Source organism: Ceratotherium simum, chromosome 25 (genome assembly GCF_057802395.1).
Source record: "Ceratotherium simum simum isolate JZ-2026a chromosome 25, ASM5780239v1, whole genome shotgun sequence".
In the NCBI taxonomy this organism is placed as follows: domain Eukaryota; kingdom Metazoa; phylum Chordata; class Mammalia; order Perissodactyla; family Rhinocerotidae; genus Ceratotherium; species Ceratotherium simum.
In genome coordinates this window covers 13,057,329-13,076,431 of record NC_141924.1, presented here as the reverse complement: position 1 = coordinate 13,076,431, position 19,103 = coordinate 13,057,329, and positions in this window count along the sequence as shown.

The window sequence follows — 19,103 nt, the reverse complement described above, 5'->3', positions numbered from 1 at the left end:
CGATGTTTAGTTGAGAAAGAAAGACAAATGTGGGATCAAATCCATATGACATGAGTGGATACAGGACCCCGAGGGGCACCCCCTAACCCTGGATCGGTGGAGTGGAGTTGGGAAGGATATTCTGGAAGGAGAGCCTTGAAGAATGGGTAGGAATAGACGAGGCAGACACAGGAGGAAGGACATCCTGGGTGGAACAGCATGTGCAAAGGCGTGGAGCTGTGGGAGTGCATCCACCTTGGAGAATGTCAGGTGACACTCTTTGCTCAGGTGTGAATGGGAGACTGATAAGAGCTAGGTGTGACCCGAGCATCTGCTTGAAGCCAAACATACAGCAGAAAGGCAAAAGAGAGGCAAGGCCCGGCAGAGAACGTTCTTTGAAGAATTCGTTCAACAGATATTTTATTGAGTACTTACTAAGCACCATGGACAGAACCATCATCGTCGCTGTTCTCAGGGAGCATCCAGCCCAGTGGGGAGGTGGATAATCAAGCAATGATTATCTGTGACTGCTTGTGGTAAGTGTTGAGTAGCAAAGGACTTGTTGCATTAAAGAAAAATATCCTACACTGTGGTCCCTGGGCCAGAGGCATCAGCATCACGCACTGACTTGTTAGAAGTGCCCAACTGAGCACCGGGGGTGGGACCCACAATCTGTGTTTTCATGAGCCATTCTGGTGATTCCGATGCAGGCTCTTGTTTGAGAACGACTGCTCTTAAGTCATGCCAGGACCCACCTTTATTCACTTCCTCTGGTTGTTTTACTGTTTCTCGAACTCCCCAAGACCCTTTCTACCTCAGGGCCTTTGCACTTACTGTTCTCAACATGGCAGCATGACTCTTTCCCTCTTGACCTTCAGATCTTTGGTCAAATGTCACCTCCGTGGAGAAGCCCTCACAAGCTCCCCATTTAAAGAATTGCCCCCAATCTGTCAGTCTCAATCTTCTTGCCTTACTGTACTTTCTTCATGGCACTCAGTACTACCCAATATTATATTCTATATTTATTTGTTTGTTTGTGTAGTGTCTGTCTCCCTCCTCTAGAAGGTAAACTTCATGAGAGCAGGGATTGGTCTCTTGTCTTCCCAGTGTCTGGGACAGTGTCCAGCATGGTAAGATCTTCAGCAAATATTTTTGAATGAATGAATGAATCTCATAGGGTTTACCCTTCTGGTCATTCATTCATTCAACAAGCAGCAATCTGGAGCATCCATTCTTGTGCAGGTAACCGGCTTATTTCTGGAAGGAGTGCCATGGCCATTCAGATGGGGGCAGCCTGATGCCTGGGTCCTCCCCACACACCCCTGCAGCTCCACACCTGTAGATCCTACAGACCCTACAGCTCTGTAGGCTCCGTGGAGGAGGAGGGGTTAACAGCGCTCCTCCCCACAGCCAGGGTCTGGGCTGTTTGGGCTGATCAGGCAGCGAGGGCTTTGGGGGAGAAGGAGGCGGAGGGGCAGTGCTGACATGTTGTTCCCAGGGACTATTCAATCATCCTGGGGTTGACTGCTTCCCGACAGCCCTGACAGGCAGCATGCGTCGGAGCTGCGGCGCGGTGCCAGGGACAGCCACAATATTCCACGCTCAGCGCCGGAGCTGACCGTGCCCAGTGCCGGGCACAGTCCCTCCGCCATCGCTCTGGGGCGTCTCCTCTGCCGGGGCCGCTCCTCAGAGCCCCACTGCTTGTAGAGTGTATTAGCAGGATCGTTGGATCCAAAACAATCCCTCTGGATAAATAAGAGGCTTTAGGGGAAATTAGTGGGGAGAGGCCTCTTGAGAGTTATTCGGCATGAATCCTCAAGAAGAATATCCTTCATACATTAGAGCGGATTTGCTCTAATGCCTTCATGTCAGGGGGCAATGCAAAAGAGAGGGCTGCGGGATTTGTGGGAATTTTGTGTGTTTAGATTAGGGTTTCTCCACCTTGGCACTATTGACATTTCGGATTGTGTAATTCTCTGTTGTGGGGCTGACCTGTGCATTATAGGATGTTTGGCAGCATCTCTGGCCTCCACCCACTGGATGCCAGAATCATCTCTCTCATTGTGGTGATGCAAAACGCCTCCAGATATCGCCAAATGTCCCCTGGGGGCCAAAATCGTCCATGGATGAGGACCACTGATGTATGAACTCAGTAAGGAGGGAATATTGATTTTAAAGGAATCTGCAAGGATGGGGGCTCAGACTGTCTGGGTTTGAATCCTGCTTTGCCTCTTAAGGTCTGTATCCTCGTCCCTGCTCCTGTGGGTGCCTAGAGGACCAGCCGGTTAACACACGTCGGCGGTCTAGAACAGCGCCCGACAAGTGCTAAGCCTCAGTAAGCACCAGCTCTTATTAACAGCCCTTGGGATGCTGATGAAGCCCCCTAGGGTGATCTACACAGGGCGTCTGTTTTGCCACTTCCTGCAGTGTGCTGTGTCGCATCTGCCTGCTGGTAGGCCGCCTTCTCGCGGCGATGACCTTTGCTGTTCGCTGTTCCACTGTTCACGTGGGCCTGGGTGTGTATGCCTCCGCTGATGCACTGCTTGGCGGAGGCCATCTCGATAAAGGGCAGGGGAAATGTGCCTGACTCACCTTCTGTGCGCCCGGAATGCAAAACGGAGCCCCCAGCTGCGGCCTCGGGATCGCACGGAGGCTGCCGGATTCCGCCGGCAGGGGGCAGCAGCGGCTGGGACAATGCTGCTGCGGGAGGGAGCCCAGGGCTGCCTGCCACGGTTTTGATTAACTTCGCTGCTGCGCGTATTTAAAGTTGAGTAAATCATCCCTCCAGAGCCACCCGAGGCTTTAATGGCCCGTGATAGCTCATCTGCGGGAGCCAAGAGCTGCTTTTCTAGAACATTCCACATTTAGCCTGTCTATTTCCAATGGCTCAGTCTGAACCTAGGCTGAATTCTGCTAGGGGCAAAGTTAAGCTGGTTCCCGTTGCTCTACTTTTTTTTACCCCTTCCGCTCACCCCACCTGGTCCTGCCCAGTCTGAGTGACACAGTGCCCTTCCCAGGTAGCACCCCACGCAGCTGCACCCCACACTCAGGCCCCGTCTTACCTTGTTCCCTGGTTCTCCGCCCCCTCGTCATAAAAACTGAGCCCTCTAGAGTCTCATAATTTCCCTGAATCTGCTCTTCACTCGCTCCATTGCATTTTCCACCCAGCCGCCAGGCTGATCTTTAAAATGTTAAAATTTTGAATAGACAATCCCTTCCCTAGGTTTAAAATGTAAAAGGTGGAAAAGAGTATATGGAGAACATTTCCTCCCACCCTTGACTACAGGCCTGCCGTTCCCGTCCCCAGGGGCCACCGCTCTGGACGGTTCCTCGTACGCCCTTCAGACATGTTACACACGTTGCAGCAAATACCCATGAGCATTCTTTCTCTCCTCCTTTCCCCCACCAAGTAGAAACTATCACACACACTCTTCTGCACTTTGCTTCTTCCACCTAACAATATACTTTGGGGAGGTTCTGTGTCAGCACCCAAAGTGCCGCTCGTCCTTTTTTATGGCTGTGTGCTATTCCACTGCAGAGAGTGGCCTTTCTAAATCTTGTCATATTTCCACTGCAACCCCCTCAAAGGCGTCCTACTGTCCTTGGGGTGAAGTCTGCTTTCCCCAAAGAGCTGTCCAGCCTGGTGAGCAGGCCGTTGCCTATCTCCAGCTTCATCTCACTTTCTGTGCCCAGGGCAGGCTTTCTCCGTCCTCAAACTTGACCTGCCTCTCCTGCCCCAGGGCCTTTGCCCCTGCTCTCCCCTCCTAACCTAGTTTGCTCCTATTGTGCTTTTCTCAGCTCAGACATCACTTGCTCCACATGTCCTGTACATTCCATGACAGCGGTGACCATAGTTTGTAGTTATTGGCAGCGTAGCACAGTGATTAAGACACAGGCTCTAAGGCCAGACTCCTGGGGTTCAAATGCCGGCTCGACCACTTCGTAGCTGTGCGACCTTGGGCAGCGTGCCACACCTCTCTGCCAAGCGGAATGGGAGCAATCACAGATCCTTCATCCTGGGCTTTTGTGGCGAGGATTCAATCACAGGATGAGTAAGCACAGGACGAGCCTCCGTGTCCGGGGTGATAGGAGCAGGTCTCTTTCACCCCGGGGAGCAAACCCCTGGGGGCAGGGACCATGTGTTCTTTGGAGGGGTCGTGTCCCAGTGCCTGGTATAGAGTAGGAATTCTATAAATGTGGGCCAAACTTCCTGGGCATGTTTACACAGGAGAAAGGGTCCCTGGAGGAATCGCTGTCTTAACCCAGCATTTTTAAACTGTGCCCCTTGTGATACTGGTTAATAATATCAGCCGACAGTAACTGAGCCCGGCGCCAGGCTCAGCCTTAAATTATTTCATCTCATTCTCTCAAGAATCTTGACAGGTAGGTAGTGTCATTGTGCCTATTGTCGAGGTGAGGAAACCGAGGCACAGAGAGGTTAAGTAACTTGCCAGAGGTCACACAGGAGCAGAGCTAGGAGTCAAGCCCAGGAAGCCTTCTAGGAAACGATAAACATTTGAGAAACATTGTCCTGACTCAAAGACTGTTATCTCTGTGACTGAGGGTGGGCCGTTCTTAGGGGCACCCTTCTCTGTCTCCACCTGTTTCAATTCTGGGCAGGTTTTGAGACCCAACTCCAGTACGCCCTCCTTCCTCCAGCCTGGCAGCCCATGTCCCGATCTACCTCGGGACCCTCAGAGAGGGGAGGCGGCCAATCCCTCCACCTGGGTGCAGGCCCCCTGCTCTCCCCTCCGAGCCCTGCTCTGCCAGTTGCCCGCTCTTGCTCCCGGGCCTTCCATTTCCTCTGCCCCCTTGCCCTCGCCGGTCTCCCGCCCCCACACTGCCCGCATAAGCTCAGGTCCTTCCCAGCTCTCCAAAGGAGACTGTCCCTCAGTCCTGTGTCCCCGCACCTCCCTGCAAAGCTTGGCTCCTCCGAGAGGATTTGCCCAGCCCTCTTTCATTCCCTCCTCTCCCAGTTATTCCATAATCTACTGCAAACAGTCTGCCCCTGGGTCAAAGGTCACTTCTGGCCGAGTGGTCACCCCCATGCCAGGCTACAGGAATCAGGGACACTGTGCACTTACTACGTGTCAGGCCCATGATAAGTATTCAAGCCTCAGGGTAGCCTTGTGCGGTGGAGACTATTGTTATCCCCATTCTACAGATGAGGAAACTGAGGCACAGAGAGGTTTAGCGATGTGCCTAGGATCATACGCTTGAAACAGTGGGGTGGGATTCGAACCCAGGCAGGCTGGCTCCATGAGCCACACTCTGGGCCTCTCTGCCACACTGTCTCTGATGGGGCATCTCTGCCAAGTTGGCATGGTCAGCCTCTCCTCCCTCCCAGCATTCTCTCCGCCTTGCTCGGTGAAGCCCTTTCTCCTGGTTCTCCTCCTGCCCCTGACTGGTCTTTCTCCAGTGCGCTGGAGGCTGTTCTGCTCCTTGCTCCTGGGATGGTCCCCGAGGGCTCTGTGCTCCGCCCCCCTTCCCTCTGGGCTCTTCCTGGTCAGTGCACTCAGGCCATGACTTACCTCCCACCACAGGCCCCATGACACGGCTGGACTTGGGAATAACCATACCCCCACCTACTCCTCCTCTCAAAGAGTTACTTTGAGGGTCAAAATTGACACTGCCTGTTGCCTAAGATATGCCTTGCAAACTGTACGGTGCTGGCAAAGGTGAGGGCTGTCACTGTTACCATGATCGGCTCCATCTGGAAGTCGGCTCCTGTGCCCTGCTCCAAGTGTAAGTGAGCATAAATGAGCCCATCTTGTTACACTAAATGGCCCCAGCCCCTCCTCCGTGTGACTACTCGCTGTGCTGCATGTACTCCAAAAAATTCACATGCTCTCCTGATTTATGGCCTCTGCTTATGTATGTACTCCCCAATATCTTGATAAATTAAAAACTTTGTTCTATGAGTTTCTCTCCAGGAACAGGCTGACCACAGGCGGGAAACACACAGAGAAGGGATCCATCACAGCTGACAGAAGAATGGAACAATGTGATGCCTGGAGCCTGTCATGCCTGGAGACCAATATCCCTGGACCCCCCTCCTCACTGCCCATTTTCCCTATATAACTGCCTCAAGATTCTGTAATCTTTGAAGATGGGTTTTTGAGACATTAGTCACCTGTCTTCCGATTTGCCGGCTAATCTAATTAAACTTCATTTCTCGATCTCTAACTCGTTGTGATTGATTGGCTCAGATTGCGGCTAGCAGAGCGAGCCCATTGCTCGGTATCACAAGTATTCTCCACGCATGTCATCAGCACCCGACTGTGGCATCCGTGAGTTGGAATCTGGCAGCCTTTGAACAGACTGAAAATGCCTGATAGCCATTCAGGATGAAGGGTCCAGGGACCTTTTCCAAATGGAACCACAGGGGTAAACACAGGCTGGGCGAGCACATTACCTAAGTGGGTGGCCTCTGGGCCTGCCTGCCGAGCCTCGGGTAGCTGTAAACAGGCGTGATTGCTTCTAGACACAGGCATCCCGTGCTCTAGAAGAGGGAACTGGGGAGACGCAGGCAGCCCAGAGCCACTCAACTTATCATGACCGAGGGCCCTGCACCCGATGGTGCATGCATTGGCTCTTGCGGGGGCCAGAGGGACAGGGGGACAAATTTATAAGTCAGCAGATCTGGATCTGGAGTCTGACTCTAAACGAAAAAGGAGTGTCTGGTCTACCCTCTCAATGAGACCACCCTCAGTATCCCCAAAGAGAAGTTCTGACATCTTGCTTGCTGGGGAAGATTTTTAACATCTCACAAATTTAGTCTTTGTTGAGGGGGAGAAAATAGTTTTGGGATATGCGAAACTGAAGAGCAGGTACCAGATGGTGTGACGTGGTCCCTCCAAGTGTTGGCACTTCACCTCTGATAGCTCTGTTCTGTTCTCCCAAACTTCAACAGTCGGCATGTCCACTCTCCGGAGGAGAAAACTGAGGCCCGGTTAAATGATGTGTCTGATAGGGCATGGCTGGTAAGAAGGGAGAGGAGGATTAGAATTCAAGTCTACTGTCTCCAAATCCAGCTCCGCTGCTGACTGGCTGGGTGGCCTTGGGAGAGCTAATGAGCTTTGCTGAGCCTCTGTTTCCTTATTTGTAAAATGGGCTAATGACTGACCTCGGAGAGCTGAGAGGATTAAATGGGATAATGCATGTGGAGCACTTGACAAGCTACAGGGGAAGCACTTGACAAATGCTAGTGGTATGACTACTCTTGGGCATGCTGTTATTGAATGAATGAATGAATGAATGAAGTAAATGTACTCCTACCCTCTACCAGAGGATAGGAAGCTTTCATTGCAAGAAACCCAAGAAATGAAGGCAATTTCCTTTAGATGGAAATAAAGCGCCCATTGAAGCAGTTTATCATGGCAGAAGAATTGGCCATCACTTCCTCTGTGTAATTCATATTCTTGAAGGATCTTTCCCAACCCAGAGAAAGGGCTGGCCCCGAGCAGACCATCCGCGACAGTCTCTTTGGCAATGCTGACAAGGTGGTGTTTTGTGATGATTATGCAAGAAATCTTGCAATAACTGACCCTCTGCTCCAGCAAAAAGCTTCGAATTTTGCAAAACTGCTGGGGCATAGCAATTTCTCAGCTGGCGCTGGCTCGCCCAGCAGGTTTCGCAGCCATCCCAGAATTGTCTCCGAAGCACTCTACCGAACCGATCGCCCTCTGCTCATTTCTTCAGAGTTAACAGATGTGAGTGTTAGAGAGAGTGACAAGTGGCCTGAGACCTGGAGGAGCTGGAGTGGTAAGAGAGGGGCGGGCTCCTTGCAGGAGCACATCCAAGTCGGCACTGCAGGCGTCGTGGTGAATACAGAAAACGTGAGAACGTTCTGTTTCTGCAGCATGACGTTCAAGAGCCTCCACCAGCAGAACGGCCCCCACGCTGGTCCCTGGGCTGCTGCTTTCCTGCTGCATCCTGCTCTCTGCTGCAGACAGCTAGCTTCCGTCTAGTTTGTGTCCCTAAATATGGGATGCTCATCGGGGCTGTTATGCACATAACCCCACAAGGCAGAGAGTTTAGTGGTTCTGAGCTTGGGCTCTGGGGTCAGACAAACCAGGGATGGGCCCCAACTCCAGCACTGCCTCGCTTTGGGGTTCTGAGCAAGGACTTGAGTACAGCGGTTTCCTGTGAGCCGACTCCTGGAAGCCCCACATGGGGAGTGGGGACATGAGACAGGGAGGGTGAGCAGTAAATGACAAGCAATAGGATATATGGGAGTATATGAGGAAGGCATTTGGTGTAAAACTAATTCGGCCTGACCTTGTTTTACTAAAAGGGCCTGATGTGGCCTGTTGAGCATGCATTGTGCATCTGCTTTAAACATTTTCTATGTCCCAAAGACAAGAATGATGCCCTTAAAGATACGGATGTAACTTCCCCCCATATCGGCATCTTTTTAAGGATAAGCATCTTTTCCTGGAACCTAAGGATTAATTACCGACCTGCTGTGCTCACCTTGTGACCACTGACCTGCTGACCGCTGACCGGCTGTGCCAGCTCAGCATCTCGTGACAGTAGTAAAAGGGACGTTCCTATCATATGTGATGTATGCTCTTTGTTCCAAGACGGTATATAACCACTCTGTTCACCCCACTTCTTTGGTGCCCTTCCTTCCTTGGGGAAGGGAGGTTCCGGGCTACAGTCCTCAGACCTGTCACATAATAAATTCACCCCAACTTTGATTTGTAGATTGATTATGGATTATTTGTGTGGACAAGGGGAAAGGAGCCAGGAGGGCGCACCACTAAGCCGACTGCCTCTGTGGGCAGCTCAGGCCTGCTGGGGACTCGGGGAGACTGCGTGCAGCACACCTGCAGCCACCCAGCTGAGGGCTAGGAAGCTGGCGAGGTCATACCCGGCTCACCATCCAGCACTGGTCCAGGGCTGCAGGGCTGGTACCCCCAGCACATCTGCTGTGTCCTGTGCAGGGGCTGGGCATCCACAGCGAGGAACAAAAACCCTTTGGACAGCGGGTCTTGGGTCTTCAGGTGGAGGGTGGGGGGCCCTGCAGCATCTGCTGTGACCGGCACAGGATTTAACCCCTCTCTGCCTCAGTCTCCCGAGCTGTTAGGATGACAGTACCCATCACTGGGGCTTGGCGTAAGGATTAGGGGAGAGGGGATATAAGGCACACAGCAGAGGATGTGCTCAACAGTGTTGCTACTGTTATCATAGTTTGCTACCCATGTTTCTAGAGAGCCCTTCTCCTCTTTCTTAACCAAAGAACTCCTATCTATACTTCAAATGCCCAGCTTAGATGTGACATCTTCTGTAACGCCTACTTTTCTGTATATATTAGTGTCCTAGGGCTGCTGTAACATATGGCAACAAACTTGATGACTTCAAATGACAGAAATTTATTTTCTCAAGGTGCTAGAGGCCACAAGTCTGAAACCGAGGTGTGTTGGCAGGGCTGCGCTCCCCTCGGAAGGCTCTTGGGGAGGATCCTTCCCTGCCTTTTCCAGCTTCTGGTGGCTCCTGGCGTTCCTTGGCTTGTGGCCGTATCACTCCCACCTCTGCCTCGTCTTCACACGGCCGTCTTCCCTGTGTGTCCTCTCCTTTTGTCTCTCTTCTCACGACACCTGTCGTTGGATTTAGGGCCCGCGCTGATCCAGGATGATCTCATCTTGAGATCCTCACCTTAATTACATCTGCAAAGACCTTTATTCCAAATAAGGTCACATTCTGAGGTTCCAAGAAGACATATGGAGTCAACCCACTACACTTCATTTTGTAGATTTTCTTTAATTACGATTGCATTGGTTAGAATTCTGTTTGCCTCATGTACTAACCACAGCGACTTAACCACATAGGGGCTTCTTTTCCTCCTGTCTCCGAAGGTTGGCAGCTTCCAGGCTGGTACCATGGTTTCAAGGAGCTGTCAGGGACCAGGCTCCACCTAGCTTCCCAATGGCACCGTCGTCAGCTGTGTCTTTAATCCCCAGCTCCATCTCTGGGCACCAAGGCTGCATCCCAGACAGGGTGAAGGAGGAAGACAAAGGCCAAAAGTCTGAGGGGATCTGCTTCTCCAGAAGCTTTCGTGCAAGCCCCACCCAGGGATGTCTGTTGATATCTCACAGACCAAAACCGTGTCTCCAGGTCAGGTGAGTATTTTTCACAGGGCACATTGCTGTCCTACCCGCAAGTGGGATTGTGAGAGAGAGAGGAAGAGGGGTGAATTAGTGGTAAGTAGGCAACTGTAATGATGAGTAGGCAAATTAATATAATATAATATAACATAATATAATATAAATGTGTCCCCTATAAACAATTAAAATTCACATCATAGATCTTCCCCCATGTTATTACAGAATATCCACAATGTCTTGTTTACAGGACACACTGTAGTTTATTTGGGGGCGCCCATAACTTTTCTCAGCCTCGTCCCTCCTGGCGCTGCAGCAGCCTCCTTTCTGCGCACGGGGGCCTGGCCCTGAGGGAGAGGGGCCAGGATGTGGCATTCAGGTCAGCCCAGCGGAGTGGCATCAGACGCAGCAGGAGCAGCAGCTGGAGATGATGCTGCAGGTAGAAATCAACACCGGGGCCAGGAGGTGGTGGGCACACCAAAGGGACAGCAGAAAACTGCAGGAGGGACATTAAATGAACCTGATGACATCAGCACATCACAGCCTTCCCGAGGTGGCGCTCTGAGCACTGGGTCAGGTGGGGAGGGAGAAAATGAAAAGAACGACCTGGAAACTTCTCTGCCTCTTTTGGACGTGGTACGCTGTTTGGATCCATCCGCGTGACATCTGTGCTCGATAACTATCTGGTGGATGATTGATTCAACAGAGTAGCAAGCAGCCAGCAGGAAGTTAAATGGCTTTCTGATGGCCTGTAGGTCAGCTCAGATCACGGCGTCTCAGAGTTGGAAGGAACTCACGCTCTAGGGGAATTCTCCTGCTGATGCATGAGTTCTTTGAACAAGTTCATCTCCATTTGTATGCCTCTCATGACAGGATGCTCACTGGCACGCAGGACAGCCCATCTCACTGCCCAGGAGCTCGAAGTGTAGACAGGGCTTCCTTACGTTTAGTCAAGAGCCTTTGCCTTATAAATCTCCCTAGTGGGTCCTGATTTGGGGCCTGCAGAATGACCCAGAATAAACCCACTTCCTCTTCAGGCTGCACTCTCTGCCTTTAATTCTGGAAAGGCTTAACATCCTCCTTCTGGTGACGCTTTGCTTTCTTTTTCACTTGTGAATGTTTTTCTTTGTCTTAACGTGTTTATTTACTCCACAAAGATGTATTAAGCACCTCTTTTGTGCCAGGGACTGTGTGGGGTGCTGGGGTTACAATGGTGAGTGAGATAACCGTGATTCCAGCTCTCAGGAAACCTAAACGCCAAATAGGGAAGACAGGTGGTGGTGATGGTGGTGGTGATGGTGATGGTGGTGGTGATGGTGGTGGTGGTGATGATGGTGGTGGTGGTGGTGATGATGGTGGTGGTGGTGGTGATGATGGTGGTGGTGGTGATGGTGGTGGTGATGGTGGTGATGTGATGGTGGTGGTGATGGTGGTGGTGGTGGTGGTGGTGATGGTGGTGGTGATGGTGATGGTGGTGGTGATGTGATGGTGGTGGTGATGGTGGTGATGTGATGGTGGTGGTGATGGTGGTGGTGATGTGATGGTGGTGGTGATGGTGGTGGTGGTGGTGGTGGTGGTGGTGATGATGGTGGTGGTGGTGATGGTGGTGGTGGTGGTGATGGTGGTGGTGGTGATGATGGTGGTGGTGGTGGTGATGTGATGGTGGTGGTGATGGTGGTGATGTGATGGTGGTGGTGGTGGTGATGGTGGTGATGGTGGTGATGTGATGGTGGTGGTGATGGTGGTGGTGGTGATGATGGTGGTGGTGGTGGTGATGATGGTGGTGGTGGTGGTGGTGGTGGTGATGGTGGTGATGTGATGGTGGTGGTGATGGTGGTGATGTGATGGTGGTGGTGATGGTGGTGGTGGTGATGATGGTGGTGGTGGTGGTGATGATGGTGGTGGTGGTGGTGGTGGTGGTGATGGTGGTGATGTGATGGTGGTGGTGATGGTGATGGTGGTGGTGATGGTGGTGGTGGTGATGATGGTGGTGATGGTGGTGATGTGATGGTGGTGGTGATGGTGGTGATGTGATGGTGGTGGTGATGGTGGTGGTGGTGGTGGTGGTGATGGTGGTGGTGGTGGTGGTGGTGGTGGTGATGATGGTGGTGATGGTGGTGATGTGATGGTGGTGGTGATGGTGGTGATGTGATGGTGGTGGTGATGGTGGTGGTGATGTGATGGTGGTGGTGATGGTGGTGGTGGTGGTGGTGGTGGTGGTGGTGATGATGGTGGTGGTGGTGATGGTGGTGGTGGTGGTGATGGTGGTGGTGGTGATGATGGTGGTGGTGGTGGTGATGTGATGGTGGTGGTGATGGTGGTGATGTGATGGTGGTGGTGGTGGTGATGGTGGTGATGGTGGTGATGTGATGGTGGTGGTGATGGTGGTGGTGGTGATGATGGTGGTGGTGGTGGTGATGATGGTGGTGGTGGTGGTGGTGGTGGTGATGGTGGTGATGTGATGGTGGTGGTGATGGTGGTGATGTGATGGTGGTGGTGATGGTGGTGGTGGTGATGATGGTGGTGGTGGTGGTGATGATGGTGGTGGTGGTGGTGGTGGTGGTGATGGTGGTGATGTGATGGTGGTGGTGATGGTGATGGTGGTGGTGATGGTGGTGGTGGTGATGATGGTGGTGATGGTGGTGATGTGATGGTGGTGGTGATGGTGGTGATGTGATGGTGGTGGTGATGGTGGTGGTGGTGGTGGTGGTGATGGTGGTGGTGGTGGTGGTGGTGGTGGTGATGATGGTGGTGATGGTGGTGATGTGATGGTGGTGGTGATGGTGGTGATGTGATGGTGGTGGTGATGGTGGTGATGTGATGGTGGTGGTGATGGTGGTGGTGGTGGTGGTGGTGGTGGTGATGATGGTGGTGGTGGTGGTGGTGATGATGGTGGTGATGGTGGTGATGTGATGGTGGTGGTGATGGTGGTGATGTGATGGTGGTGGTGGTGGTGGTGATGATGGTGGTGGTGGTGGTGATGATGGTGGTGGTGGTGGTGATGGTGGTGGTGGTGATGGTGGTGATGTGATGGTGGTGGTGGTGGTGATGGTGGTGGTGGTGATGATGATGGTGGTGGTGGTGGTGGTGATGGTGGTGATGGTGGTGGTGGTGGTGATGATGGTGGTGGTGGTGATGGTGGTGGTGGTGGTTGGTGATGTGATGGTGGTGGTGGTGATGGTGGTGGTGATGATGGTGGTGGTGGTGGTGGTGATGGTGGTGGTGATGGTGGTGGTGGTGATGGAGGTGATGGTGACAGTAGTGGTGATGATGGAGGTGAAATTCACATCACACACAATGAACCATTTCAGAGTGTACAGTTCAGTGGCATTTAGTGCATTCACAAACTTGTGAAACCATCACCTCTTTCCAGTTTCAAAACTGTTTCATCACTCCAGAAGAACACCCCATACCCATTAAGTCATCTCTCCCCATTCCCCTTTTCCATACAGCCCCCAGCAACCTCTAATCTGCTTTCTCTCTCTATGGATTTACCTATTCTGGACATTTCATATAAAAGGAGTCATGCAATATGTGACCTTTTGTATCTGGCTGTGACTTAGCGTAATGTTTTCAAGGTTCATCCATGTCATAGCATATATCTGTACTCTGTTCTTTTTTATCACTGAATAATATTCCATTGTATGGATATACCACAATTTGATTATCTATCCATCCACCGATGGGCATTTGGGCTGTTTTCACCTTCTGGCTATTAAGAATAATGCCGCTATAAGCATTTGTATACAAGTTTCTGTGTGGATGTATGTTTTCATTTCTCCTGTACGTGTACCTAGGGGTGGATTTCTGGGGCATATAGGAATTCTATGTTTAATTTTTGGGGAACTGCCAAACTGTATTCCTCAGTGACTGCACCATTTTATGCTCTCACCAGCAATACACGAGGGTACCAATTTCTCCACATCCCTGCCAATAATTCTTATTTTCGTTTTTGGATTATAGCCATCCTAGTGGGTGTGAAGTGGTATCTCATTGTGGTTTTGATTTTTATCTCCTTAATGATCAATGATGTTGAGCATTTTTTTCATGTGCTTGTTGGCCATTTGTATATATTCTTTGGAGAAATGCCTATTCAGGTCATTTGCCTATTTTTAAATTGGGTTTTGTGATGGTTAATTTTATGTATCAACTTGACTGGGCCATGGGATGCCCAGATATGTGGTCAAACATTATTCTCGGTGCTTCTGTGAGACTGCTTTTGGATGAGAGTAACATTTAAATTGATAGACTGAGTAAAGCAGATTGGCCTTCTTAACGTGGGTGGGCCTCATCCAATCAGTTGAAGGCCTGAATTGAATGAAGGCTGACTTCCCTGAGTTAGAGAGAATTCTTCAGCCTGACTGCCTTCAAACTGTGACACTAGCTTTTTTCCTGCCTTCAGACTTGAACTGGACCTGCACCACTGGCTCTCCTGTGTCTCCAGCTTGCCGATTCACCCTGCAGATCTTGCGACTTGTCAGCCTCCCTAATTGCGTGGGCCAATTCTTACAATAAATCATATATCTATGGATATATATATATATATCTCCTGTTGGTTCTGTTTCTCTGGAGAACCCTGACAAATACAAGTTGTCTGTCTTTTTGTTGTTGAGTTTTGAGTGTTCTTTGTATATTCCTGATACCAATCCCTCACCAGATACATGATTGGCAAATATTTTCTTAACTTCAGGAAGATGGATTATGAAAGAGGCAATAAACATGAACTGGGGTGGGTGTTGAAGGCAGCACGGAGCACAGAGCAGGGGCCCTCAGAATGGGAGCTCCCCAAGAGCAGGCCTCGTCTGGTTTATTGATGGTGGGGCCCCCACTGTGCCTGATGCATAGTGGATGCTTAATAAAGAGCTGTAAGTGAAAGCGAGCAACTAAACCTGGGGGTTCGGTGGGAGCAGAGAAGGCTTCCCAGAGGAGCCTTGTTTGGCTGAGGCCTGAGGTTGCGTAGGAATTAGCCAGGCAGGGAAGAAACAGTGTCCGGGTCACACCTGTGGTTTTGAGCCCTATCTAGTCATAGCAGAGAATGCAGGCAATGAATGGGGGGCCAAGCAGGGGCGGAGAGAGAGGAGCACACAGGCAGAGTGGTGAGTGACGAGAATGGTGAGGTTGGAAGTGGTCAGGCACAAAGGGCTTTGTAGGCTGTTAAGGAGTTTGGGGCCCTCTGAGAAAGAGAGCGGGAGCACAAAGCAGGGAAGGGTTAGTTAATGAGTGGAAGCCACTGGAAGGCCCAGGGATACTTTCAGGCACCCTGCAGAGCATGTAGGGGAAGCAGGGAGAATGTGGGCTCTGGCTCTGGATTCAGGTTCCTAGGAGTTTAAATCCTGGCTCTGTCCCCCATCAGGCAAAGAGTGGGGTCAAGCAAATGGGTCCTGGAATCTCAACCTAGAGACTTACTCTCCATTTCCTCATCTGCAACATAGGAATAATGAAGGTTCCCTGGCTTGAGCGCCACTATGCATGGGGCAGCCTGCCCTTGGCCCCTGGGAGCCCTAAATCTGACCCTGATAAAGCCCCAGATGTGGACACATCTTCCTCTACCACTACCCTGAGAAGGTAAAAGAAGAGCAGAAATGGAGGTAAGGCAAGTGAGGGCTCTTTGCCACACGGTCTGGGGTCCAGACTGGCTGCCCAGGCCCTTCTCCTGCTAGACTGATGGAGGAGGACGCAAAGTGGGCAGAGAGCTCCAGACCTCTGCCCCACTGTGAACCCCCCTCGTAAACGACCTCCTGATTCCTATATAAACCCGAATATCACATTCACCCAGTTCGAATCTTCTTGGGCTAATGTTCCCTGTAGAGTGGCCGCAGGGGCCCCGGGGGTAGGGAATCTACTGTGGGAGGCAGAGCTAGAGAAGGATGAACGCTTTGGAAAGAGTTCTAGCAGTTACTACGACAATTCAGTCAGGTAGGGCTTCTAAAGTGCTTAGCCGTGTCGGGCACACGGAGGCACTCAAAAATTATTTGTTGGGTGGATGAATAAACATTTTCATTTTTTGTTTTCTATTTTCATTTTTATTAGCTATGTGGTTTGGGCAAATTACCTAACCTCTCTGAACCTGAGTTTTTTTCACTTGCGAAATAGAGACTGTTCTCTTCCTTGGAGGGTGATGGTGTGGATTAAGAGCTGGCACCTACTAAGCATCTGGCACATAGTACGTGCTCAAAGGAGGGGAAGGCAGATTGGGAAGGCTGCTCTGTCCAGCCTGGAAGCTGGAGCCAAGTCATCTTCTCCAAGCCCGTGGCCCCGACTCTTCTCGTCCATCCTTACCCACCTCTGATCCTTCCTCCCTCCCTCTTTCCTCTCTTATCTGCATCCTCTCCTTGCACAGGGACGTTCAGTCCATCATTCACACTCTGCCCCCGTGCAGGCTGCTCCCTCTTATCAAAAGCCTCTCAGGAACCCAGCTCCTCCTCCCAGCCCCTCCCTCCCTCCCTGCTCCCGGCCTCTCCCAGACAGGAGGGGGACAGAGATAATGAGAGAGGCTCCTCTGAGCGTAACAATGAAGAAAAGGAGTTGTGTTCGGCTGATGAGCAATCCAGGAGAGGAGGTGTTGGGGTTGGATGGCGGGGAGGCTGGGGGACGCTGGAGCCACTGACACCGGCTTCCTCCTGGGCCCTCCCTCCTTGCTGAGTTGGAAGGTCTGTGGATGAGGGACCCCGTGGCAGGTGACTGTTCTGTTCTGCTCTGCACTTCCGTGTGGCCTTGAGTGAGTCACTGGTCACGTTGGGCCTCTGTGGCCACATCTGTGTTGTGACAGCTTTTAGTGTGCTAGGCCCTGGGGTCACAGGGATCCCCGCAGATATGCCCTCGGCCATCTTGCGGTCTCTGGGAGGCATGGCCATGAATTAGGTGGTCATGCTTTTTTTTTTTTATTTCACCTGTGATAAGTACTTTTGGGGGAAGTTCATGGCTCTAACCCCGGCTGCGGACATCCATCCAGGGCGGCTTTCCTGAGGATAAACAGGACCGAGCCAGGGAAAGGGGTGGGGAGACAGGGAGGGCAGGGAGGCAGGGAGGTCCAGGCTGAGGGAACAGACCAGAGGGAGCGACCGGGGACTGAGGGAGAAGGCAAAGATGGAGGATGGGTGGGAGAGGGAGGCAGGGCCATCCTGTGGGCAGGGAAGGCTGTGCTTGGATTTTTATTCTATAAAATGATTTATAGAACATTTTATTATAAATACATTTATAAACATATAAAATTATAAACAAAATAGAATTATTTGATTCTGTCATGGAGCAGTCACTGGACAGTTTTGAGTAGGAGAACAGTGTGACCTGGTCTGACGTGGAAAAAGCCCTCGGGGGCTCTGGGTGCAGAGTGGATTGGGGAGGGAGGGGAGGCCAGGAGAGCGGCGAGGAGACCGCTGCGGCGGTCCAGTGGCCGGGCAGCGCCCACCAGCGTCTCTCAGAGCCTGGTTGAAGTCAGGGCACCTCCATGTGGTAGAGGTCCCAGTATATGAAAAGGCCAAACCTGAGTCACAGCGACTGGAGGTGTTGCCTCATTTGAACAGATGCCTGAAGTCTGAACTGGAGGCTCTTCTCGAAAGTGAGACCAGGCCACACGGCTCTGTGCAGTCGGGCCCCTACCCCGCCCCGTGATCAGGCCTGGACTTGGAGTGGTGGAGAGGCCGAGGGAAATAGGCGGAATCAAGAACCACGTAGGAGGCAGGAGGAGGACGGCTTGGCGACTGACGGCTGTGTCACTGTCGCTTGTCACTACTCCCTCCCTGACCACACTGCTGTTCCCCCCGGCCCCCTGCAGGGTGCGCCCCCCTTGTCTTGCCCTTGTCCTGCCCTGGCTCCAGGGACATCCTTTCCAAATGGACGGTCTGGAGCCAGTGTCCTGTGTCCCCTACGAGGTAGCACGGCCCTGCTCGCCAGCTCGCCTGGCTGCTGCGCCCCGTGCCGCCCTGGTCTGAACTGCAACGTGGGGGCTGTCATTTGGGTGTGGGGCGAGAGGCACTGAAGGCCACCCCCGGCCGGCGGGAGCAGCAGCTGCCACTGTTGTCCTGACCTGCCTGTCCTCGCAGGGCCCTGAACTGGCCCCCAGCCCCAGCCCCGCTCCTGCCCTCCACGAGGCCCAGAGTTAGGTGGCCCCCCTTCAGCTTCCCCAGCCCCACCCTGTCCTCAGTGTCCAAAGTTGGGGCCCCTTGGACCCCACGTGAAAACCTGGGTCCACCCTGGTCCTGACTGTTGTCACACGCGGCACGTGTGCACACGCGTGCCCTCACACGAGCCCACACGCTCTTACACGCCGTCTCTTCTCACACACACAGACATCTTCCCACCACCCAGCCCACTTCCACTCACTCGACCTCTGGCTCACCCGCCACCTTCGTGCGCAGACCACCCTGCAGGTCCCGTGGCCTAGCGCCGGGCTGAGCCCACTGCAGGGCGGCCCTTGGGGGTTGCTGCTGCTTTGACCCAATTGCGGTTCTGGCCCCAAGTGCCCTCCCAGGCCTGGGCCTGCTGACTCTGCCCGGCTGCCACCCTGGAAGGTGGCCTGTCCATCCCTGCCCTGCAGCCTGAATCCTGAGGGGGCCGCCTGCCCCAGGCCCCACCCTCGGGGAGCACCTTCCCTGATGGCCCTGCCCAGGGCGACACCTCGGGGCCCTGGGGAAGTGTCAGTGGCACCGCTGGGTACGGAGTCTGGAAACCCCACTCGTGAGAGGGAGGACGCCACTCCAATTGCCAGCCCACGGCTGTCCTGGGAAAGGGCAGAAGCCACCCTGCCGGCTGCTGCCGTGTTCGCCCACCCAGCTTCCACCCCCTCTTCTCATTTCCCCTGGGACACCTCTGCCCAACTCTCAGGCCACGAGCTTTTGGTGTCTCGGCAGATGGGCACCATCCAGAATGGGCCAATCAGGGCCCCATCCTCTGGCCACTGTGACCTGTTCAGGGAGGGACACAGGCCCTGGAGGTGACCGCCAGGGTTTTGGTTCTGCTCCACCACTTCCTCGCATGTGATCTCGGGCAAACATTTAACTTCCCTGTGCCTCAGTCTCC